This window comes from Vulpes vulpes, chromosome 2 (assembly GCF_048418805.1).
Source record: "Vulpes vulpes isolate BD-2025 chromosome 2, VulVul3, whole genome shotgun sequence".
In the NCBI taxonomy this organism is placed as follows: domain Eukaryota; kingdom Metazoa; phylum Chordata; class Mammalia; order Carnivora; family Canidae; genus Vulpes; species Vulpes vulpes.
Genome location: NC_132781.1, coordinates 132,447,573 through 132,474,910, shown reverse-complemented (window position 1 = coordinate 132,474,910; position 27,338 = coordinate 132,447,573). Strand labels below are relative to the sequence as shown.

Genomic DNA, 27,338 nt, shown 5'->3' with positions numbered 1-27,338 from the left:
TCTACAGAACCTCTCTCTCCCTATTTTCCCTGTAGAACATCTCTTCATGTTTTTTTATTATTTTTACTTTTTAAAGATTTTATTTATTTATTCATGAGAGACACACAGAGAGAGAGAGAGAGATGCAGAGACACAGGCAGAGGGAGAAGCAGGCTCCATGCAGGGAGCCTGATGTGGGACTCGATCCCGGGTCTCCAGGACCAGGCCCTGGGCTGAAGGCAGCGCTAAACCACTGAGTCACCCAGGCTGCCCATCTCTTCATGTTTAATAACCAAACTTCATAAAACATACTTCTCCTTAATGTAAGATACTGTAGCCAATATTTATATAGGAAAAGATCTAAATTTGTATATGCTGAAACTCAACTCACATTTTAAATAAAAGATTATCTAGAAAAGTTCTGAGCTACATTCCAAATATAATTCATAGATGGTCAGAATCACATATAAAAAAGTATGGTCGAGATGGCTGGATGGCTTAGTCAGTTAAGTGTCTGCCTTCGGCTCAGATCATGATCCCAGGGTACTAGGATTGAGCCCCCCTCATTGGGCTACCTACTTAGCAGGGAGTCTGCTTCTCTGTCTGCTGCTCCCCCTGCTTGTGCTCTCTTGCACTCTCAAACAAATAAAATCTTAAAAAAAAAAAAAAAGTAATGCCAAGTATGAAAATGTAGGCACAAGATAACGGCTTACATCATACTCATTGTGAGCCATTTTCTGACACTGTGTGCTTATCCTTTCCACAATCTTTCATATTTACTGAGTCCTTGTTTTGCCCAGTGTTGAACAACTCCCAAAATATTTAAGAAAATGTTGAAAGAAAACACTGAGGATGAGCAAACTGCAATTATAGTAACAACAACAAAAAAAAGTTTACTGCATATAAAATAATTTGTTGCCCTTAGTTCTTATTTGTTTAAACATATAGTTTACTTACATGGAGGTAATTTTAAAGTGTCATTACATTTATGCAATAGTTTAGGGAATTTGGTCAAAGATGAATGCTGTGATTTTTTCCCACTTAAAATAAAGGCAAATGGGCTCCCACTCAGTATTTTCACACACAGCATCTGATTTAAGAACAGATTACACTGACCTTAAATGGGAGATGGCTGTTTATGTTTAAAAAGAGGATCCTCATAAGTTTCTGTTGAGAACAGACTTTTAATTATATAATTAAATCATATGATAACAAGGAAAAACGTCTATATTTGGCCATTTTTTAGATTTTATTTATTTGAGAGAAGAGAGAAAAGACAGAGACTGAGCAGGGGGGAGGGGCAGGAGGAGAGGGAGAAGCAGACTCCCCGCTGAGCAGGGAGCCCAACTCAGGGCTCAATGCCAGGATCCTGGGATCATAACCTGAGCCGAAGGCAGAAACAATCAACCGAAACCACCCAGGCACCCCTATATTTGACTATTTTTAACCTAAAAACGTCAATTTCATCCAGTTCAACTCAAGAGAATGTATATTTCACCCCAAATTTAGATGTCAGGATAATTTACAAAACTATTAACTGCTAAATTAAAGAACATAAATATATAAAATATCTTGAAAACATAATTTTTTACTTCCAAGCCATTTTAGGTTTAGTGCATTTTAAGAAGTATCTCTGCATCATTTAAGTCTCAACTTTTTCTTAAGTGAAATCAAAGAGAAAATTCAGATCTCAACTTTTAAGTATATTAGTAAATATGAAGACAAATTATTTTTTGAAATGCTTAAAGAACACACACCTGAATTTAAGCAACATTTTGCCCTAGTGAACAAAAATAACACAGATTCTATATATTTCAGGACTTTCTAAATCTTTTAAATTAAGGTGGTTACTTAAGATTGCTATAAAATATTGTATTTATTGAGCTGTCAAAAACAAGTCTTACATGTTGACAATTGGCTTTTGGTTTCTGAAAACAGGATCCTATTATATGTTTCTTAGTTCACAGCTGAATTCACAGCAGCTGTGAGGCTTAGAAACGCCAGCAACCAATTAGGCTGGCATAAACCTTGTCTAGCATATAAAGTATAATTTGGTTGCAAATGCATAAGACAACAGCCAAAATAAAAGAGCCAAGAATACTAATAAAATATCATTACAAGCATTTAAAAGAATGAATTTTAAAATGCTAACAAATCTATGTATTTTATTAAAGGGATATAGTGGTGGAACGTTAGGAAAAACATGAAAAAGCAATAATCAATTCTTTTCAGTCTCACTCCATTTTTAAAAGGTTGCAGCTGTTCCTAGTATACCTAGGATTACAAACTCCATGTTTTTTCTAATTACTCTAATCACAGAGTTGAGGTATACATAAGCATACATGTGACAAATCTTCCCCACAAGTAAATATTATTTTTATCAGTTCCTCTTGAGCTGTTTCTATGAAATCTTCTTTCCAAACTCCTAAAATAATAAGATCTTAATCATACTCTCAAAACTGAAACATTCAAGAATAATATAACTAACATGATCAGTGAAAATAAAACTTGAATTATAAGATTGTTTATTATAGCAATTTCCAAACCCTTTGAGGTTGTTAAAGAATGTTTTTGTTTAAAGTTTCATAAATTTAAAAATGACAGAAAGTAATACACTTATAAATATCATTAGCTAAAAATATTATTTAAAAATGTTTTCACTCGGTGTTATGCTATATGCTGGCAAATTGAATTCCAATAAAAAAATACAAAAAAAAATTTTACACAAACTATGAAAAAACTAGTCACTGATCTTTCATGTGTATATAGACATGTAACGAAAACTAATACAAAAATCTAGCTTATATGCTAATAAATATAAAATACATAGTACTCTAGTGTCTCTCTTCTTAATAAAATCTCTAGTAACCTGCTCAATTTTCAACCAGAATACCACTGCATAATTTGATAGGCTCTTTTTTTCTTGACCTTTAAAAAAATGGTAATGAGGGGGCACCAAGCTGGTCCAGTTAGTAAAACATACAACTCTTGATCTCAGAGTCATGAGTTAAAGCTCCAAGTCAGGTGTAGAGCTTACTTTAAAAAAAAAAAAAAAAAAAAAAGGTAATGAAATCTAGTTCTCTCCTTTTGTACCTTTGCAGAGACAAAGAGGACAAGCAATCATAAGTATCTGTTCTCAGAATAAAGAAGTAAATACTATTCTAAATTATGAAATCACACATTTAGAACAAGCTTGGCAGAATAATGTTTCCAGAGGGTGAGTAAAATACATATGCTTACTCCAAATAGCTGGTAATAGATATCTGAAAGGAGCACTTTTCTTCCAACTCAGTTCCAACCTTCTAGAAGAGAATCCTGATAAATTATTGTAAAACACACTGACCTCAAAACTTTGGTGATTTCAATCATGTGACTGATTAAAATAACAAATCTCTCATTTTTCTGAAATTTGGTATAAAATAGTGATTCCAGTTAAATCAATTGTACATTTAGTTCTAGGAACCAAGTGCCAGTGTAGAATGCAAATTCAACAATTTGAGTGGAATTTTCCAACTGGAGTCAAAGCAAGACATGTTATATTAGCTTTCATTGTCTTAGAGAAGTTTTACAGTTGTCTTTTAAAACAGGTATAATTCCTTTTTGTCAACTTACTAAAATTTAGACTATAAAAGGAATGCTCCATCAAGATCATGAAAAAAAATCCACCTCTTTCCTATGTTTACAATATAATTTTCTGACAGTGGTATTGGAAAACGGGAAAATGGACACTGCCAAAATGCTGCTTTAAAGTAGACTAGGGGTGCCTGGCTCAGTCGGTTAAAGCCTGGACTCTTGATTTCAGCTCAGATCATGATCTCAGGGTCGTAAGATCAAGCCCTGTGATGAGCTCCATGCTCATGGGGAGTCTGCTTTAGATTCTCTCTCTCCCTCTCCCTCTGTCCCCCATCCCCCTCCCACACGCTCTCTCTCTAAAATAAATCTTTAAAAAAAACAAAATAGACTAAATATGACAACCAAAGGACACTACTAAAAGCATTATTTAAAAAATAAAAAACATTGTTAACTATACAATATTCATACACCATTTATCTTGCCAACTACCTCAAAGCAGTTTATAATTTATTATTTATGTTCTCTCTCCAAAAGTAAATGTCAATCTGTTCCTAGATACCCCTAACCAGTAAATGAGGACAGAAAAGAATGTGGTCATTTGTCAGAGATGATTACAGCAGATCCAGGAGAAGTCAAACTTTCAAACTCTGATATCCAGGTTTTGTTAGCTAATCTAAGCAGTGATGAAAAGAATATTTAATGAGGACTATGTAAGCGTCACACCTTCTTCAATAGCTTTGCTGGAACAAGGAGCCATTAGAGAAGGACATAAATAATGCCTCAGCTGACACTGGTAACAGTGCTGTTGCTGTTTAGTAAACCCCTGGGGAATGTGACTTTGCCAAACATAGAGACCTTTTTGTTTTGCTTTATCACATTTTAAGATGTTACTGTTATAACTAAATTAAAAGTTCTAGCATTTCTCTTCTTAGACTTTAAAAGCACAAAGCTGGAATTTTAATACTAGAAGAAAAAATTGGAAAGGATACAGCTAAGAATTTTCATGAAGAAAATATGACTTAAAATACAGGTCAAATTTCATATTGTACACAAACTACAAATTTTCAGATTCTTACCTCATCTATCCATTGTTTTGAAGAGGGATGTTAAAAATTAAATACTGCTCAGTTTCTCTGGGGTGACAGGAAAACGCCAGATCTTGGGGTTTTTTTGTGATGAACGAAGCACACTGTACACTAACAATCTGGGCAGATTAGTCATTTAGAAAAACCCATTGTGCAGCCTTTTAGGGAAGGTCCATTCTGAATTCGCACAGGCAGTAAGAAATATGCCATAAAGAATATGCCATAAAATATGGCATGGCATGATGCCATTAAAAAGTATTAAATCACTGTAGTTTCCTGATATCATTTTCCATATTTGGGGTGAGAAGAAAAGATTAAAAGTTGTCTAAAAACACTAGTATAGGGAACACAAAAACAGAATTTCCTTAAAAATCTCCAAACCATAAAATTACATTTTAAAAACTTCATAAAGTTTATTAACTAAAAAAATCTCAACACATTTTAATTAAAAATATATACATTCATATATACAATCGCTTGGGTGATAGAATACCCAAAATGTATCTTTCCTCATTTATTTAGAATAAAAGATCTGCTATCTAGAATACCACATTTTTACAAGCGATGGAGTTAAAATAACACATTGCTGATAGTCCAAAGATTTGAAGAACTGCCTTTCACAGATGTTCAGCTGGATACATTAAGCAACACTATCTAATTGCTCCCTAGCTTAAATTCTTATTTCTCAAAAGGGAATTCTATACCAATACAGCTGTGCTATTTTGTGAACTTTTCATAGTGACACATAGATAACATCTTCTCTTATGCTTAAGCACTTTGTAACAGGAGATAGAGATCTTTTGGAATGCTTTCAACAATAGTAAACCGGGTAATGTGAACATTTATTGACAAAATTTAAACATAACTCACAAAACTGCCAAAAATATTATAAAATGTTCGGCTATTTCAATTGGTTTTCAGCTATCCTCCTAACCTTCATTAGAAAACTTAAGGCCTGAACTCCAGTGACTGAACACAATACTGTTTCATTGCAGATGTGTTAATGAGGACACCAAGACGACTGTTAACATCAAAATCTTTCAAAAAAAAAACCTCTCACTGATAAAGCAATCTAAATATTCTACTGAGATGAATTTTACTGTGTACACTTACAAGAGAAACTTACTGCTGTCTATAGAAATAGTAATATATACCAACACTAATAAGAACAAATCCCTAGTATTCAAAAATCTAGCCTATCTCCTCTTCCTGTCTTCTAGGATAATGCGATGGAAAAGCTTCCCTGGAAGCTTTAAAGAGTGTTATAAACACATAAGTGATTTTCAAAAACACATATTCTAAAAAAGCATTTTTTTTTTACCAAAAAAATGAAGAATATAGAAATTGTCTACCAAGCAAAGTAATGATACATTTAAACATTCAAAATCAAACTGCTACATAGATGAAATCTTCACTGGAAATGCTGAGTTTTTAGTCATACTAGTTAGTACAATGTCAAACCAGCCATCACTGAAAATCAGTTAGTTTAACTTTAAAGAAGTCAAGAAGTCACATTCTTAACCACTATACAAAAATGCATTCTTTCATGCATTATTCTATTGCTTGAGTAGGACTCCAAATTCAGAACATTTACCCCTAACTTCTTTGTGATGGACTGAATTGTGTCCCCCAGGCCTCCACAAATTGAAGTCCTAACCCCCATTGGGATGGTGTTTGGAGGTGAGACCTTTGAGAGGTAATGAGGGTTAGATAAGTTCTTTTTTTTTTTTTTATTTTTTTTATTTTTTTTTAATTTATGATAGTCACAGAGAGAGAGAGAGAGGCAGAGACACAGGCAGAGGGAGAAGCAGGCTCCATGCACCGGGAGCCTGACGTGGGATTCGATCCCGGGTCTCCAGGATCGCGCCCTGGGCCAAAGGCAGGCGCCAAACCGCTGCGCCACCCAGGGATCCCAAGGGTTAGATAAGTTCTTGAGAGTAAGGCCCTCGTGATGAGATTAGAGGCTTTCCAAGAAGGAGATGTTCTCTCTGCCAAGTGAGGACAAAACGAGAAGGAGGCCACCTGCAAGATAGGAAGTAGGCTCTTATCAGGAACCCAATCAGCTGGCATCTTTATCTTGATTGAACTTTCCAGCCTCCAGAACTGTGAGAAATGTCTAGTGTTTAAGCCACTCACTCTGTATTTTGTTGTAGCAGCCAGAACAGACTAAAACATTCTCTTTCTAAATGATAATGACCGTAATCAAGAAAAGGGACATATATAAGGGGTCTATCCAACAAGAAAATCTAACAACTCTAAACATTTATGGCTCTAACTTGGAATCAGCCAAATAGAAAATCAGTAACAAAATTAAAGAAACTCATTGATAATAATACAATAATAGTAGAAGACTTCAGAGCCCCACTGACAGCAATGGACAGATCTAAGCAGAATATCACCAAGGAAACAAGGGCTTTGAATGACACACTGGATCAGATGAACTTAACAGATATATTCAGAGCATTTCATCCTAAACCAGCAGAATACATACTCTTTTCAGGTGCACATTGAACATGCTCCACAATAGATCACATACTGGGTCACAAATCAGATCTCAACCAGAAAAAAAAGACTGAGATCATACCATACATATTTATTTTCAGAGCACACAACACAATGAAACTTGAAGTCAACCACAAGAAGAAATTTGAAAGAACTACAAACACATGGAAGTCAAAGTACATCCTACGAAAGAATGAATGGGTCAACCAGGAAATTAAAGAATTTTAAAAATCTTTGGAAGCAAATGAAAATGAAAACACAACACTTCAAAACCTTTGGGATGCAGCAAAGGCGGTCCTAAGAGGGAACTATATACCAATTCAAGCCTTCCTCAAGAAGCAAGAGAAGTCTCTCAAATATACAACCTAACCTTACACCTAAGGGAGCTGGAAAAAGAAAAGCAAATAAAGCCTAAGTCCATCAGGAGAAGAGATATAATAAATACTGGAGCAGAAATCAACGAAATATAAACCAAAAGAACAGTAGAACAGATCAATAAAACTGGGAACTGATTCTTTAAAAAAATAACCAAGATTGATAAACTTCTAGCTAAACTTATCAAGAAGAGAAAGGACCCAACCAGATAAAATTATGAATGAAAGAAGAGAGATCACAACCAACACTGAAGAAATAGTTACAAGAGAATATTATGAGCAATTAAATGCCAACAAATTAGGCAATCTGGAAGAAATGGATACATTCCTAGAAACATATAAACTACTAAAACTGAAAAAGGAAGAAGTAGAAAACCTGAACAGACCCATAACCAGCAAAGAAATTGTATCAGCAATCAAAAATCTCCCAAGGAACAAGAGTGTGGGGCAAGATGGCTTCCCAGGGGAATTCTACCAAACAGTTAAAGAACTAATACCTATTCTTTTGAAACTGTTCCAAAAAATAGAAATGGAAGGAAAACTTCCAAACTCATTTGAGGGGGCAAGCCACAACCTTGGTCCCAAAACTAGACAAAGACACCACTAAGAAGGAGAGTTACAGACCAGTATGACTAAAGAACATGGACGTAAAGTTCTCACCAAGATGCTAGCTAATAGGCTCCAAGAGTACATTAAAAGGATTATTCACCACAACCAAGTGGGATTTATTCCTGGGCTGCAGGGGTGGTTCAATATCTACAAATCAATCAATGTGATATGCCACATTAATAAAAGAAAGAACAAGAACCATATGATCCTCTCAATAGATGCAGAAAAAGCATTTGACAAAACATAGCACCCTTTCTTGATAAAAAAACCTCCACCATGGATGGACAGAGGGAAAATACCTCAAAATCATGCGCCATATAACAAAGACACACAGCAATTACCATACTCAACAGGGAAAAATTGAGAGCTTTCCACTAAGGTCAGGAACGTGACAGGGATGTCCAGTCTCACCACTGTTGCTCAACATAGTACTGGAATTTCTAGCCTCAGAAATCAGACAACAAAAAGAAATAAAAGGCATCCAAATCAGCAAAGAGGTCAAATTTTCACTCTTAGCAGACATGATACTTTATGTAGAAAACCTAAAAGTCTGCACCCCAAAAATTGCTAGAACTCAAGTAATTCAGCCAGGTCACAGAATATAAAATCAACGCACAAAACTATTGCATTACTATACACTAACAATGAAGCAGCAGAAAGAGAAATCAAGGAATCAATCCCATTTACAATTGCATCAAAAATCGTAAGATACCAAGGAATAAATCTAACCAAAGAGGTAAAAGTTCTCTATCTGTACTCTGAAAACTACTGAACACTGTGAAAGGAGCTGAGGAAGACATAAAGAAATGGAAAAACATTCCATGTTCACAGATTGGAGGAAGAAATATTGTTAAAATGTTTATGCTACTCAAAGCAATCAATACATTCAATGCAATCCCTACCAAAATAACAGCATTTTTCACAGAGCTGGAACAAAGAATTCTAAAATTTGCATGGAACCAGAAAAGACCCTGCATAGACAGAGGAATGCAGAAAAAGAAAACCAAAGCTGCAGACATCACAATTCTGGACATCAAGATATATTTCAAAGCTGTGATCATCAAGACAGTATGGTATGGCACAAAAACATGCAGAAATCAGTGGAACAGAAGAGAGAACCCAGAAATGGACCCTCAACTCTATGGTCAATTAATCTTCAACAAGGCAGGAAAGACTATCCAATGGAAAAAAAACCTCAATAAATGGTGCTGGGAAAACTGGAGAACCACATGTAAAAGAATGAAACTGGACAACTTTCTTAGACCATACACAAAAATAAATTCAAGATGGATGAAAGACCTAAATGTGAGACAGGAATCCATCCAAATCCTAGAGAACACAGGCAGCAACCTCACTTGACCTCGGCCCCAGCAAGTTCTTGCTAGACATGTCTCCAAAGACCAGGGAAACAAAAGCAAAAATGAACTACTGGGACTTCACTGGGATAAAAAACTTTTGCACAGCAAACAAAATAATCAACAAAACTAAAAGGCAACCAGGACGCCTGGGTGCTGGGCTTCTGCCTTTGGCTCAGGGCGTGATCCCAGTCCTGGGATCGAGTCCCACATCGGGTTCCATGCATGAAGCCTGCTTCTCCCTCTGCCTGTGTCTCTGCCTCTCTGTGTGTGTGTGTGTCTCTCATGAATCAATAAATAAAATCTTAAAAAAAAAACTTAAAAAAAAAACTAAAAGGCAACCCGCAGAATGAAAGATATTCACAAATGATTTATAGATAAAGGGCTAGTATTCAATAACTATAAGGAACATATCAAACCCAATACCCCCCCCCCAAAAAAAAATCCAGTCAAGAAATGGGCAAAAGACATGAAAAGGCATTTCTCCAAAGAAGACATACAAGTGGCTAACAGACACATGAAAAATTGCTCCACATCGCTTGGCATCAGGGAAATACAAATCAAAACCACAAAGAGATCCCACCTCACACTGGTCAGAATGGTTAAAATTAACTCACAAAACAGGTACCAGCGAGGATGCAGAGAGTGGGGAATCCTCTTACATTGCTGGTAGGAATGCAAGCTGGTACAGTCACTCTGAAAAAACAGTATGGAGGTTCCTCAAAAGTTAAAAATAGCACTACCCTATGACTCAATAATTTCACTACCAGCTATTTATCCAAAAGATACAAACATAGTGAATTGAAGGAGACATGTACCCCAATCCCAATGTTTATACCAGCAATGTAGACAACAGCCAAACTATGGAAAGAACCCAGATGTCCATCCACAGATAAACGGATAAAGACGTGATGTATATATATACACAATATTAGTCATCAAAAAGAATGAAATTTTGCCATTTGCAATGCAGTGGATGGAATGAGAGGGTATTATGCTAAGTGAAATAAGTCAATCAGAGAAAGACAAATACCATATGATTTCACTCATGTGGAATTTAAGAAACAAAACAGATGAATACAGAGGAAGGGAAGGAAAAATAAGATAAAGACAGAAAAAAAAAAAAAAAAAACAACAGAGCCAGAGGCAAACCATAAGAGACTCTTAACTATAGGAAACAAATTGAAGGTCGCTGGAGGGAAGGTAGACGGGTATATGAAGTAAATGGGTGATGAGCATTAAGGAGGGCGCTTGATGTAATGAGCACTGGGTGTTATATGCAACTGGTGAATCACTAAATTCTACCCCCGAAACTAGTAATACACTATAAGCTGACTAAATTGAAGTTACACAAGGAGTTTTTTAAAAAGAAAGAAAAAGGGATATTAAGATAAGGCACATTCTGGGCTCTGTGCTAAATTCTCAATCCCTGATTGCAATGTCATTACTTCTCCCAGGAATTTGTTACTACAGTCTCTGTTCCACTCTATCCATGGAAGCCTACAATGATAGAGGCTCTGAGCCAAGAATATTTCTATTTTCAGTGCCCAATCGATGTGGATTAAGAAAATAGGTTATAACTACTTATAGGCCCTTTTACCACTAGGTTAAAATATAGAATAGCAAATTCCACATAGCAAATGTGGCTACAACAAAAGGTATGCAAAGAAAAATAAACCCAAAGAAGCTCATTATGGAGATAGGTTAAAGTCAGAGGATTAGATGGTTTTGTATAGATTAAGTTTAAGAGATCTATTGGGCATCTACTGGAGATATGGGATGTCCATGTATATAGTAAAAGGCTAAAGATTTATTCGATCTGAAGAGAAACCAGAGTATTCTCCATGAATATAGTATACTAAGATATACTAAGATGGTCCAGACTAAAGATAAAACCTTGAGAACTGTCAACTTATAGATCATGCATTCTCTATAGGGGAGATATTGAGCCTAAGAAGGCAAAAACTGGTTCTCTAAAAGTGGATACCTTAGCTATTACAATACCCTTTGGCTCTCCAAAGGGCCATAGCACATTAATAGTTTATACGGTATTAAAATTTATTGTGAGGGTATGGTAAGAGAAAAGAGTTTAAAACAGCTCTCTGGAGGAGGGCAATAATTAGAATAGGTTTGGAAACCACGGATACAGTATTTAAGGCAATGAAAATAGATGTGATCACCAAGAAAATGTGCATCGAAGACCTTGTCTTCAATGTACAAAAGTCAAGAAGATAATGGGATACCAGCAAAAAAAGATGAAGCAGCTTACATGAGGAAATCAAGAAAAATCAGGAAGAGAGTTCTAGAAGGCAAATGAAGAAGGTATTTCAGGGAAAAGAGAGTGAATCAACAGTTAAAATACTATTAACATATCAAATAAAATAAGAGCAATACCTAAAAGATAAAGTGAGATCAAAGAGGCTTTGTGGGGTTTTTTGTTTTTTTAATAAGACGACTGAAATCAACAGCATTACAATGTTGATGACAGTGATTCTGGAGAGAAGAAAATATTGATGATGCAATGCAAAGAATGGACTGAAGTGGTAACTTCAGCGGATTGGACCTAGTACATAAGTGGAGATGAATGGCCTAAAATATGAACCAGAATAGTTTTTACCCATGGAAAAATAAGGAAGAGCTACAGGTGCAGCTGTCAGTACTTCGGCAGATGTGTAGATTTGCAGAAGCTCTTTTCTGAGCGCTTATATTCTGAGCAAATGGGCTAGAGATACAACTGCTCATTCAAAAAAGGCAACCACATTTTAAATTGTGGTCAGTCAACTTAAGTACATTTTTCTCCTCTTCAATCAATTTCAGACAATCAGGAAAGGACGAGGAGGTTTAAAATTTATATATATATATGGAAGGACATGAGAAGAAACAATAAAAATCAGCAGAATTGTAAATCCTAGTGGTGCCCAAAGATTAGGGAAATCAGGATACTACAAGGAATATGCTGGAAAGACAGAATGGTGACTGAAAAAGTGGAATGTGCCTGAAGCTGAGATTATGTAGATACTGCAGGAAAATGTAAGGACCTAGAAAGTGAGCTAAGGGCAAGGGCAGTGGAAGGATCACCTGTATATGAAGGTTGCAATTACCAAGAAATATGACAGGAATAGGACAGGAGACAGTAACAGTGAGTCAAGAGCAAAAATCTTCACAAATTAGGAAGTTGGCAATGTCTGAGATTTCTATCTTGGGAAACCAGGTATATGGTGTTTCCATTAACCAAGATAAAGAATACTGTAAATACAGAAATATAGAAGGCAGCCCAAGTGGCTTAGCGGTTTAGTGCTGCCTTTAGCCAGGGGCCTGATCCTGGAGACCTAGGTTGGAGGCCCATGTCAGGCTCCCTGCATGGAGCCTGCTGCTCCCTCTGCCGGTGTCTCTGCCTCTGTGTGTCTCTCATGAATGAATAAATAAAAATCTTTTTTAAAAAAAGAAAAAATATAGAGATAAAAGGCAATAGATTCCATTTTTTATGAGTTTCATTTGAAATACGGGCAGGTAATCCATGTGGAAGTACCTAAATAGGAGACCTGAGACTCAAGAGAAAGATAAATTCTCAAGAAACATTTAAAAAGTATTTTTATTTTAAAAACTTTATTTTTTTTTAATTTCTTTTTTTTTAAAGACTTTATTTATTCATGAGAGACACAGAGAGAGAGGCAGAGACACAGAGGGAGAAGCAGGCTCCATGCAGGGAGCCTGATGCGGGACTCAATCCTCGGACTCCAGGATCACTCCCTGGGCTGAAGGCAGGCGCCAAACTGCTGAGCCACCCCACCCAGGCGTCCCATAAAAACTTTAAATATTAGGAAAAATTACAAACATATACAATATATTATAAACACCAAATGCCTTTCATTCAGTTTCCTAGATGTTTAATACAAGGCCAGTCCTATTGCCCTTCCTCCCACAAAATGGATTATTTCGAAGCAAATCTCAGATATCAATCATCCATATTTACTGCAATATGTAGAGATTACATTTTATGGGTTTTTCACACTCTGTTAAAAAAAAAAAAATTCCTGGGCAGCCCAGGTGGCTCAGCGGGTTAGCGCCGCCTTCAGCCCAGGGCGTGATCCTGAAGACCCGGGATCAAGTCCCACATCAGGCTCCCTGCATGGAGCGTGCTTCTCCCTCTCCCTGTGTCTCCGTCTCTGTCTCTCTCGTGTCTCTTATGAATAAATAAAATCTTAAAAAAAAAAAAAATCCCTTCTAGGGCACCTGGGTGGCTAACCTTTGTGAGACCCATCACACTGGGCTCTATGATGGAATCTGCTTGAGAAATTCTTTCCTTCCTCCTCTTGTGCTCCCACATGAGCATGCACTCACTGTCTCTCTCTCTCAAATTAATAAATAAATCTTAAAATACAATCCCTTCTAATGCGTTTATTTTTCTTCTTTTCGCACATGTTTTAGTACAACAGAAAGGGTTTTCAATCAAATGAAAACCATGCCACGGATCTGTTTTAAAGTAATGAAGGAAAAAATAAATAAATAAATAAATAAATAAATAAATAAATAAAGTAAGTAAGTAAGTAATAAGTAAGTAAGTAAGTAAGTAAGTAATGAAGGAGGGAAGCCCTGGTGGTTCAGTGGTTTAGCGCCACCTTCAGCGTGGGGTGTGATCCTGGAGACCCAGGATCAAGTCCCACGTCAGGCTCCCTGCATGGAGCCTGCTTCTCCCTCTGCCTGTGTCCCTGCCTCTATCTCTCTCTCTGTCTGTCATGGACAAATAAATAAAATCTTAAAAAAAAAAAAAAAAAAAGGTAATTAAGGATAGAGGATCATAAAAGTAACCAAATCTTTACCATAGTTCAAGTTTAAACTCCATTTCCTGTTTCTCCCTTCATGCCTGGTTTTATGCTGTGCTTACTATGATTCCTCCAAATCCGAGACACATTATACTAGATAAGCACACCTACACACATAAAAGGAAACCTCATTCATTTGGGGAATATAAATAATAGTGAAAGGGAATATAAAAGAAGGGAGAAGAAATGTGTGGGAAATATCAGGAAGGGAGACAGAACATAAAGACTCCTAACTCTGGGAAATGAACCAGGGGTGGTGGAAGGGGAGGAGGGCGGGGGGTGGGTGAATGGGTGACGGGCACTGAGGGGGACACTTGACGGGATGAGCACTAGGTGTTATTCTGTATGTTGGTAAATTGAACACCAATAAAAATTAATGTATTAAAATAAATAAATAAATAAAAGGCAACCTCCCGTAACTAACCCTTCAATTCTGCTAACAAAGCCAATTTCAAGACTAGGATTTCATTATATTCTAAGACTTTATTCATTCTCTATCAAACTGCAGTGTATTTTTCACAAATTAATTTGCTTTCTGTGTTGACAGGTCAAGAATGAGTGTTAAGATCAAAGACATGCAAATATTTTAGGTGACAGAGCTCATAGAAAGGACTATAAAAGTAAAATGACATAAAAGCAGATCAAACCTTAGATTAGACAATGGTTTCCTAGAACAACAAAAGCACATGCAATAAAAGATGAATAAACTGGAAAAATCAAAAACTTTTGGGGATACCTGGGTGACTGTATCAGTCAAGCATTTGACTGGCTCATGATCTGAGGTCCTAGGAATGAGCCCTATATTGGGCCCACTGCTTAGCAGGAAGTTTGCTTATCCCTCTGCTCCTCTCCCTGTTTCTGCTCATGTACATTCTCTCTCAAAGTCTTAAAAAAAAATTAAAAGCTTTTGTGTTTCAAAGAATACTAACCAAAAAAGGGAAAACACAATCCAAAGAATGGGAGAAAATATCTGCAAAGCATTTATCTGATATGGAAATAATATCCAGAACATTTACAATTCAACAAAAAAAGAAAATATGATTTTTAAAATGGGCAAAGAATCTGAAGAGATATTTTTCAAAAAAAGATATACAAATAGCTAATAAACACATTTACAACCACAAGGATGGCCATAGTAAAAAAGACAGACAATAATAAGTTTTGGCAAGGATGTGGAAAAACCGGAAGCATCAAATATTATCACTGAGAATGTAAAATAGCGTAACCATGGAAAACAGTATGACAGCGCCTCAAAAAGTTCACCAGAGATACCATATGATTTCACTCTTAGGTATATACCTAAGAAAATGTAAAACATACGTCCACACAAAAACTTGTAGATGAAAGCTATTCATAATAGCAAAACACAAAAACAAAAACACAAACATAGAAATAAAACAAAACCCCCCAAACAGAAACAAAACCCAACCCAAAGGCCCATCAATTAACAAATGGGTAAGTAAAATGCAGTATTATTTAATATGTACTGAAACATACTACAAAATGGATAAACTATAAGCATAAATCATGGTTAATGAAAGAAGTTAGGCATTTAAGGTTACATATTGTATAATTCCACTTAATAATGTCCAGAATAGGCAAATCCACAAAGATAGAAAATTAAGGAGCGGATGCCAGTGACTGGAGAAGGGAATGCACAATGACTACTAACGGGTATGGGTTTGTTTAGGGTAATGAAGATGTTCTGAAATTAGACTGTGATAATCATTGAACGTCTTTGTGAATAAACTTAAAATCACTCAACTGTTTATTTTAAAAGTGTGAAGAGTTTTTCCTCATCTGGATTCTTTTTCTTTACTGAAAAGACTGATACATAACATTAGTTTCAGGTGTACTACATAAGGATTCAGTATCTGTAGATACTGTGAAATGATCACCACAAAAAGTCTAGTTAACATCTTCCATCATTAAAAAAACAAAAAAAACAAAAAACAAAAAAATCTTCCATCATCATATATAGCTACACATTTTTTTCTTATGAGAACTTTTAAGATGTACTCTTAGCAATTTTCAAATACACAATACAGTATTAACTATAGTCCCCATGCTGTATATTACATCCCCAAGACTTATTTTACAACTGGAAGTTTATACTTTTGACTGCCTTTACCCGTTTTGCTCACTCCTCAAACCACCACTGGCATTCAGACACCAATCTGTTCTCTGTATCTCTGAGTTCAGTTTTTGTTTCTTTTAGATTCCACATTTAGGTAAGATCATATGGCATTTGTCTTTCTCTGACTTATTTTACTTAACATAATGCCCTCAAGGTCCATCCATGTTGTCACAAATGGCAAGATTCCCTTCCTCTTTTTATGGCTAAAAATATTCCATTCCATTTTCTTTATCCATTCATCCATTATCAATAGACACTCAGGTTGTTTCCATGTCTTAACTACTGTAAATAATACTGCAAAGAGCATGGGGGTGCAGATATCTTTTCTAGATAGGATGTCATTTCCCTTGGATAAATACTCAAATGTGGAACTGCTCAATCACATGGTAGTTCTATTTTTAATTTTCTGGGGAATTTCCATACTGTGTTCCATAGTGGCTGTACCAATTTATATTCTCACCAATAGTGCAGGAGGGTTCCTTTTTCTCCACATCCTCACCAATAAGTGTCATTTCTTATCTTTTTTGATTAATAGCTACGTGTGTGTACATCTGTTGTGGAAAAATGTCTATGCAGGGCCTCAGCTCATTTTAAAACAGATTGTTTGTTTTAAAGATCTTATTTATTCATTCATGAGATACACACACACACACAGAGAGAGAGAGAGAGAGAGAGAGAGAGAGGCAGAGACACAGGCAGAGGGAGAAGCAGGCTCCATGCAGGAAGCCCAATGTGGGACTCGATCCCGGGTCTCCAGGATCACGACCTGGGCCAAAGGCAGGCGCTAAACCACCGAGCCACCCAGGGATCCCCTGATTGTTTGGTTTTCTGATATTGAATTCTTAATACATTTTGGATAGTAACCCCTTACTAGATACATGACTTGCAAATACTTTCTCCCATTTGGTAGGTTGTCTTTTCATTTTGTTGATGGTTTCCTTCACTGTGCAGAAGCTTTTTAGTTTAAGGTAGTCTCACTTATTTTTACATTTATTGCCTAAAAATGGTTAATTTTATGACATGTGAATTTTATCTCAATTTAAAAGGGAAAGTAAAAAAAAAATAAAAAAAATAAAAATTAAATTAAATTAAAAAAAAGGGAAAGTAAATCACAGTAACTAGGGAAAACAGAAACAGAAGGGACCAGTGACAGAACACTGGGAAACATCAACATTAAGGTATGGACGAAGAACAAGAACTTAGAAAAGAGATTAGGAAGCATAGATCAATAAGTAGGAAGAAAACTCAGATAACACAGTACAATCAAATCCAGGATGGATGGGGTGACTGGGTGACAAGCACTAAGGGGGACACCTGACGGGATGAGCACTGGGTGTTATACTGTATGTTGGCAAACTGAACTCCAATAAAAAAATAAAAAATAAAAATAAATTTTTAAAAAGTCCAGGGAAGGTTTTTAAGATTTATTTATTTGAAAGTGTATGAACGCGAATGAGGGAAGGGGCACAGGTAGAGACAGACAATCCCAAGTAGACTCTCCAATGAGCACAGAGCCGACACAGGGCTCAATCACACAACCCTGAAACCACAACCCGAGTCAAAATCAAGACGCCCAACCGACTAAGCCACCTAGGTGCCCCCAGGGAATCAGTTTTAAAAAGTAAGAGGGCTGGGTGGCTCAATGGTTGAACATCTGTCTTCAGCTCAGGGTGTGGTCCCGGGGTTCTGGGATCGAGTCCCCCATCGGGTTCCCTGTGGGGAGCCTGCTTCTTTCTCTCCCTGTGTCTCTGCCTCTCCTGATAAATAAATAAAAGTCTTTAATAAATAAACAAATGTAGTACATTTGACAAAAAATATGAAAAATGTTCACCTTCTATTAATAATAAAGCAAGTTTAAATAAAATTCTCCACTGTGGCCTCTGAAGTTTTTTTTTAAACTTTATTGAGGGGCAGCCCTGGTGGCACAGCGGTTTATAGTGCCGCCTGCAGCCCAGGGTGTGATCCTGGAGACCCGGGATCGAGTCCCACGTGGGGCTCCCTGCATGGAGCCTGCTTCTCCCTCTGCCTGTATCTCTGCCTCTCTCTCTGTGTGTCTCTATGAATAAGTAAATAAAATCTTAAAAAAATAATAATATTAAAAAAAACTTTGAGATAGAATTCAAATAATATACAATTCACCTATTTAAAGTATAAAATTTAATGGTATATTCACAGATACTTGCAATCACCAATTTTGCAATATTTTAATCACCTCAGAAAGACACTTCATATTCTTTAGCCATCACTTTTCCTCCAATATCTTCCTCCCCAACATAAGCAATCACTACTTTGTCTCTAGAGATTTGCCTATTCTACACGTTTCATATAAATGAAATCAGGTAACGTGGTCTTTTGCACTACTTTCACTAAGCATGTTTTCAATATTGTAATATCCCATTACATGAATAAACTACAATCAGTTTATTCATCAGCTGATGGACACTGGGGGTCTCCACTTTTTGACTACTACAAATAACATTATAAACATTAGTATACATGTTGTCACATGGACAGCTGCTTCTACTTCTCTTGGGTACATGCCTAGAATACAGCATTTTTTGTTTTTCTTTTTAAAGACTTATTTTTTTTTTTAGAGCAGTCTTAGGTACACAGCAAAATTAAGCAGAAGATATTTTCCATATATTCCCTGCTGCCACACATGTACCCTCTATTATATATAGTAACACACACAGTATTTTCACTGCTCTAAAATTCCTAAGTTCTTTTTTTTTTTTTTTAAGATTTTATTTATTTATTCATGAGAGACGCACACACAGAGAGAGAGGCAGAGACACAGATGGGGGAGAAGCAGGCTCCACGCAGGGAGCCCAATGTGGGACTCGATCCCGGGTCTCCAGGATCATGCCCTGGGCCGAAGATGGCACTAAACCGCTGAGCCACCCGGGGAATCCCTAAAATTCCTAAGTTCTGCCTATTTAGTCCTTCCCCCACTCTTAACCCTTAAAACCCGGAAAAGGTTTTTTAAAACCTAAACTTTTGAGAATGAGAGGACACAGTTAATCTATTCATTGCTGGTGTTAGGTTGGTAATCCATTTGGTCAAGACTCAATGAATGCCTGCTATGTGCCACGTACCATATTAGATGCTAAGTTAACTTTTTAAAAAGATTTTATTTATTTATTCATGAGAGACACATAGAGAGAGAGACAGAGATACAGGCAGAGGGAGAAGCAGCCTCCATTCAGGGAGCCTGATGTGGGACCCGACCCTCCGGGACTCCAGGATTACTCCCTGGGCCGAAAGCAAGCGCCAATCCAATGAGCCACCCAGGGAGCCCCAAGTTTACTTTTTTAAAGGATTTATTTAGCCAGTTAGTTATTTGAGGGCAGAGAGAAGGGCAGAGGGAGAGAATCCTGAAACAGACTCCCCACTGAGCACAGAGCCTGATGAGGGGCTCTATCCTAGGACCCTGAGATCATGCATGACCTGAGCTGTAATCAAGAGCCAGCCACTTAACCGAATGAGTTACCCAGGTGCATCAAGATGCTAAGTTTATAGTAGAGAACCACACAGACCCCGTCTGTGGCTTTAAATAAATAAATGTACACATACAAAGTATGACAAAGGCTAAGAAAATATAAACGGTGGGGATCCCTGGGTGGCTCAGTGGTTTAGTGCCTACCTTTGGCCCAGGGCATGATCCTGGAGTCCTGGGATCAAGTCCCCCATCAGGCTCCCTGCATGGAGCCTACTTCTCCCTCTGACTGTGTCTCTGCCTCTCTCTCATAAATAAGAGAAAGAAGAAAGAAAAGAAAAGAAAAGAAAAGAAAAGAAAAGAAAAGAAAAGAAAAGAAAAGAAAAGAAAAGAAAAGAAAAGAAAAGAAAAGAAAAGAAAAGAAAAGAAAAGAAGAAAGAAAGAAAGAAAAGAAAAGAAAAGAAAAGAAAAGAAAAGGAAAGAAAGAAAGAAAGAAAAGAAAGAAAGAAAGAAAGAAAGAAAGAAAAGAAAGAAGAAAGGAAAAGAAAAAAGAAAAGAAAGAAAGAAAGATAGAAAGAGTAAAGTGCACTGAGAAAGAATAAGAGGAGATCAAATTTTGATTCGAGAGTCAGAAAAGACCCCTTTGACAAGTGCAGATATAATACGTAAGCTGAGAACTAAAAGAAACAGTTGGGTCAGACAGAGTGGGCAGTAAGAAAATCTGAAGTGAAGCAGAGTTTGTGTGAAAGCTCTGAGGTAGGAAAATCACTAAAAGAAAATGAGGCTCAACAATGAGAGCAAGGAGATAAGCATTTATTTAAGGTGCCAGAGGAGAAAGTAAGAGCCTGATCGCATAAAGCCTTCAATGGTCATGTTAAGCATCACCTGATCTATGTTCTCCAAAATCTTGGTATTTCCTTGCTCTTTATTTTCAATCTCTTCTCATCCCTCTTGCTTCTTCCCTTCAATAAATATGCTGATGTGATTTGTCTCCATTAATAAAAGAACAAATTATTAAGTGGCACCTTCCAGGTCCTCTGTACGAATGAAAGCTCCAGGGATCCCTGGGTGGCGCAGCGGTTTGGCGCCTGCCTTCCAGGGCACGATCCTGGAGACCCAGGATCGAATCCCACGTCGGGCTCCCGGTGCATGGAGCCTGCTTCTCCCTCTGCCTGTGTCTCTGCCTCTCTCTCTATCTCTCTGTGACTATCATAAATAAATAAAAATTAAAAAAAAAATTTTAACGAATGAAAGCTCCATGTGGAGACATTTTTGCGGGTTTTTCCCATTGCTTTATACTCAATAACTAGTACATTGCCTAAAATACTCAATACATATTGGTTGAATGAACAAATAAACAATACACATAATCTCACCCAACCACTCTTCCAGTTAAAAAGTGGCATTTTGAACAGTAAAAGAACAGAGATGTAACTGTCTTTAAGATATTTAGTTCCTTGAGCTGGCCCCAAATAACAAGGCAATCTACTTAAGTGAGTTAACCAACTACAAACTGATAAAATCCAGGGAAGTAATTTCATTAGCACAAATTTATTTAACTGTGTTCAGAGTTTTAAAAAATCCCAATCTATTATTTGGTAAGGCAGTTCAAGTTTATTAGGTTAAAAACCATAATATGTATTTTTCAAAAACTTCTAATTAAAAACATCACTTTCTTCTCATTATCAGACATAACACATGGCATCTTGTTTTCTATACTAGCTATCATAACACTAGAACTTAAATGTTTTTCATTATGTCTGGACCTCAAAAACACTTTATAAATTAAGTACATTATCTTTTCTGGGTCATTTAACTTCAGAAGAAAACATTCTACAGTCTGAACTCTATAACTCTATCTCAAAAAAATATATGTTGCACATTGCATGGACAAGGATATGAACCAAGAGGCACTTGTGCAAGTAAGAAGGTAAATTCACATATTCTCTATAGATGCAAATTGTCAAGATCTATTGAAATTTAAAAAATACGATTCTAAGACCCAGCAATTCTACTTCTAAGACCTTATCCTACAGATATAGTCATCAGTATGCAAAAAAAAGACAAAAGTTCAAGATTAACCAATACAGTATTGGCTGTATAAGAGCTACAGACTGGGCACTATCTAATTTGTGGTATATTTAACCAATAGGCAGCCACAGAGACTATTATTTATTTACTCAAAGGTTCTTCCCAAGATATCATTGTTATTAAATGAAAATAATGTTAAGGAGCACCAGTGTGTACAACATACCAAGTGTAGAGAAAATATACATGTTTACAAGTACACACACACATATATAAATATGCATTTACAAATACCTATATTACATATAAGTACAAATATGCAAACATTGCTAGAAAATGAAAAAAAAAATCCCTGCACACATATACAAGAACCTGGAAATACTGGTTATCTCTTGAGAAAAGATTCAGGTGGCTAGGGGACAGGGATATGATAGAGACTTTCTAATACATATCCTTTGGAATTTAATTATTAATCATGGGACTATATTACTATTCAAAACAGGTAATTAAATTTAAAAAGTTAAAAGTGTACATTAAAAGCAAAGACATAGGGATCCCTGGGTGGCGCAGCGGTTTGGCGCCTGCCTTTGGCCCCGGGGCGCGATCCTGGAGACCCGGGATCGAATCCCACGTCGGGCTCCCGGTGCATGGAGCCTGCTTCTCCCTCTGCCTATGTCTCTGCTTCTCTCTCTCTCACTGTGTGCCTATCATAAATAAATAAATTAAAAAAAAAAAAAAACAAAAAACAAAAAAAAATAAAAAATAAAAGCAAAGACATATCTCCTGATGCTATGAAGATGAATACAAATCAATTTTTTCAGAATGTGAAAATCTGAATAGAGCAGTGAAAGAACAGTACAGCTAGAACCTATTAAATCATTGGTTCAAAAAATAGGGAATTTACTAAGCATGAACGGGACCTATACCAGGCACAAGGATACAATGGAACTTGAGTCTGACCAAAACCAAACAGATAATACAATCCTATGAGTGTCTTGATGAATAAACTGAGGGTACTTGGAAACCACAAAGCAGGGGACCTATCCTAGTCTAGGAATCAAAGAAAAGTAGAATGTTTAATAGAGACAAAAAGGAGCAACAGCAGTAAGTAGATTAGGTAGGTAGAACTGGAATGTTCTAAGAGTTCAATGTGTCTGGAGTGCCTCAAATAAGTTGCAAGAAATCAGACTGGAGAGGATGGTCAGATTGCTCAGGGTCTAGAGTAAGCTATGTTAGAGTGGGGCTTTAGCCAAAGGGCAATAGAGAGACCATGTGACAAAAAGTTTTAAGCAGATGATCAGGGGGTCAAATTTCTATGTTTGAAAGGCTGCATCAACTTTTGGAAAATGAAGAGAGAAAGAACACCTGGAAGATTCAGAAGGAAAAGTCTGAGGGCTAGGAAGAAGACAAAATATTTTCTTTACTTTTAATTTAGTTAAGGAAAATCTTTAAAAAATAAAAATAAATAATTTAGTTAAGGGATGGCTCTTAATGAAACCCAAAAGAACATGTAAGGTTAAAAGCAATATATTAATCTTATTAAAAGTGTACCCTTCCCAAAAAGGTGTACCCTAAAGAACATACAGAGAAAATACACAGATATTTAGGGTCATCCTGTAGTCAACTCTCAGTATCAGCTATTAGGGGAAGTGGATTATAAAAATGCAACCCATACATTATTCCAAAAAATAATTGCAAACAACAATTTTTATAAAAGTACAGATGACTGAATCTAGAGAAGCCCCCAAACTCATCACGTATGCCAAGGGACTCCTAACAAGTTGCTATAATCTTTTATTTTCCAGAAAATATAGCTGCTCATCTAATAAATCCTTCCAAATGAAGCGTTATCACCTTGTCTAAAATTCTGAAGGTCAGAGCAGCAAGGACGGCCTAAACTTGTGCAATGGCAGAGAGACTGGCAAACACTAACATTTCTTTTTCAAAAGAAACCATAAAGCCGCAGAGCACTCGCGACGAATGCCACAGCTATTTACTAATCTGCTGTAACTAACAAAGTAGTCTTTACTACGGAGAAGTCCTATTTCTCAAAGCATCAGATGGTCAGGCCCCAGATGCTAGCTGGATTAATAAAAAAAAATACCTGAAGGCAATCTATATCACAGGAAGAAAAATGAAAGCACTACTTAATTAAGGATCTGACTTCCAGTGCCTGGAACATCCATAGTACACCAAAGGCTCTTAAGGAATTAGTGTAGAGGACTTTTGAGGCAATCTACGCTCTAATCTGTTTGCTACTTATTTTATGTATGGCCTTAGACAAGTCAATTTCCTGAATGTAAAAAATACAACCAAGTAGGACCAATAGCAGTATTTCATTAGTTGTCTGCAGTTAAATTCTTAGACTTACCTCATTAATTAGGGTCTCTAATTTGCTCTCCATTCCTAAAAAATCAGATATAGGTATATCAATATATCCATATATTTTTAGTCCATGGTAAACTAAAGGCTTAAAAATACTACCTCTCCTCCAAAAAAAGTTTAATGCTGTTTGCACTCCCTACTCCCTTTCCATAAGATGAAACATCATTAGATTTCATGTATTTATCTTACAAAAGGATTCTCTATTTTATAACTAGAACAAGTAAATGTCTGTTTAAACAACTCAACCCTGGCTCACCTCAAGAATGACGCTTCTAGACACACTGCTTGGGTATTTGTTACAGCATTTGAACTATAAATACAAATGTCCATGAGCTGATAAGCACATCTCAATCCTCTCACTGCACTACAGCTCATTTTAAAAACTGTGTCCACAAACCCTAAATCTCTCATGTTGGCCAGCAGACTAAGCATAACAAAAAATGAAGAGCCAAAGTTAAGCTTAACTGCAACCCTATACAGTTGACCCTCATTCTAAAATAAAATTGCCATTAATTGGTCCTTTATTTCAAGAGCAGATTTAACTTCTAACACCTAAAGTGTGCATACCCCTCTTTTAAAATAAATTTATTTTTTCAGAAGAGTTTTAGGCTGAGAGCAAAACTGAGCAAACCCTTTGTTGCCAGCCATACCCAGAGCCTTCCTTATCATCAAAAGCCCACACTGGGTACACTTGTACAATTGACGAACCTACATGGATAGGTAGGCTCATTCTTGGTGTCATATCTTCTATGGGTTTTAACTGATGTATAACATGGGGGGTAAGGAAAAAAAAAAAAACCATGTATGTACTGTTACGGTATCATAGAGAGTAATTCCACTGCCCTAAAAATCCAATGTGCTATATTCACCCCTCAATTACTTCTTTTTAAGTCCCAAATTGAAATTAAGCAGTTAAGACATCCTAAATGCTAAAATGACATTCAGAATGTTGAGGATGAAAAGGTAAGGTGAAAGCTAGGGCAGAAAAAATAGGACAAAAATAAGAGCAAAGAAAAAGTAAAAGAGGGCAGCTGTATTTCAAGAATCAAAACCCTTCATCCCTTAAAAAGGTGACACACCAGATCCTTTAAGTGTTGTTTTTCCTTCCCATTCCCTTCTAAGAGGGTTTTGGCTAATACACTATAACTGAGTCTTCTTAAGTAGGCAAAGCAGTTAGTTATAGCTTAAATAAATTCCTGCTCTACATATAAACATTTATTGGAAGTGACTCATACCTTAGACTCACTTACTTTAAAGATACTAGTGGCGGAAACTATAAACAGCCCGAGTTGGATGCTCTCTTTAATATCACACTGTACACAGGCTCTACAGTCCTCTACAAAATATTCATGAATAGGATTAGCTTGATTAAACAGAACTGAAGAGATTTTATAACCTACACTCAGACTTTCCAAATGCTAAGTCCATTCCTTTCAACACATCTGTTCTTTATTCAGCACAAGTGATACACCACCATACAACATCAATTCTTTTTGCAGGCTGCTAGATCTCATCTGTTCCTTAATCATTGCTCACCCTCCTGGACTGATGCAATCTTATCCTTGCTAGCTCTCATTTTCAGTATTATTCTCTCTCTAATCTATCACTAATCACTAGCTAACTCCTATTACTGCTCTTAGGAGATTAAGTCCTACTGTAGTTTCCAAGTGTCCTAGAAATTAATTCCAAGAAGCCTTACCTTACCTTTGTTTCCAAGTCTTTAATAAGGTGCCCCAGATTACTTCTTCCTTATTTTCCTCTTCTACCATGGTCCTTTCTACCTGTTTTAAATGCCTTTTACCTGACAGCCCTCCATTTTCAGCTCAGGGACTTCTCACGTGTTGTACTAAATGCCTGGAGTGCCTCCTTCCCCCAAAGGCAATCCACTGGTCAACTTCCTCCCACCATTAAAACTTCACTCTCCATGAAATTTTATCAGATCACTGTTGGGAAATGCTACTTTTTCTAAAAGAGCAGATCACAACCCTGAGTGCACGCTAAAATCAGCTGGATTAATAAAAAATTTATGTGTGAATTTTAGTTCCATCAATGTAGAGAGTGTTTTAATTTTTTTAAATAAATTACTAATGCTCAGGCTCCATATCAGACCAATTAAAACAGACTCTCTATGCAAACTGACTCTATCTATGCAGATACTGGTGGTGGTGGACAGGGGGTTTGGTTGTTTTTCACTTCAAAGCCCCACAGGAGTTTCCAATGAGTAGTCAGGGTTGTGAAACAGACTCTACCCAGTTTAGAAAAAGAACCTCCACAATTATACTTATCCAATATGTTCTCTAAATTTCTAAATTTATCTACATCTCACACTACTAAAATACATTTAGCACACTGTCCTGACCAATGCATATAATGTAAATATGTGAAACTGCCCTTCAGAAGGCTTAAACAATTCACAGTGATTTATATACTCTGAGCATAGGGTTTCTCTTCAACAAAATGGATAAAATACTGTCTACCTTGCAGGATTGTCATGAAAATCAAGCAAGATACTGAATGTTAACACATTTAGGGAAGCAAATGACTTTATAAGGGTGCAAATGTTAAATCCCTTCAGGTATCAAGAATAATCACTCCGATTCAATTTTTGAGAAATTTTTGAGAAACGAACAGAATTCATGTGGCAGTACAGAAGATACAAGCTATCTAGATGAGGCTGAATGGATAGATGCTGACCAAGAGTTATAATCAGAAAGTCATTCTGTATAGTGTAGACATCTCACAAATTTTACCAGAAGTATGTCCCATCCTGATCCTTTCTTTTCAAAAAATTTTTATGTAAGTGAAACATGGTTAAAATTAATATCAAAACCAATAAAAACCTGGAGAAATAAGTCTTTGAAATTAAGTAAAATATATAGCCCAGGCAGGCGTCTGATTCTTACAGTCCTTTGGCCACAACGTGTGAGAAGGGTTGTTTCCAAATTACATACAAGCACCAGCATCTGGTCAGTTTTCATGCTCTCCTTCCTTGGTCCTTGTGTTTTGAAGCACCCCAATATCTAGAGAGAAACTGATGCCACTGGCTCCCCCA

The 27,338-nt window shown here is 36.6% G+C and overlaps 1 protein-coding gene across 10 annotated transcripts in view; it reads right to left on the bottom strand.

Moving 5' to 3' along the window:
* The window catches only part of KIF2A (kinesin family member 2A), a 76,377-nt gene that overhangs the window by 41,611 nt on the left and 7,428 nt on the right, over window positions 1–27,338 (bottom strand). For 2 of the 10 annotated variants that reach the window (XM_072750005.1, XM_072750011.1), the window contains exon 1: window positions 24,273–24,302. The exons of 4 other annotated variants lie outside the window; for them this stretch is intronic. The gene's annotated coding sequence lies outside the window, so the exon portion shown is untranslated. Of the gene's footprint in view, window positions 1–4,628; window positions 4,759–24,272; window positions 24,304–27,338 lie in introns of those variants that run through there. 4 more of the 10 variants (XM_072750010.1, XM_072750007.1, XM_072750008.1 and 1 more) reach the window with 3 other exon arrangements.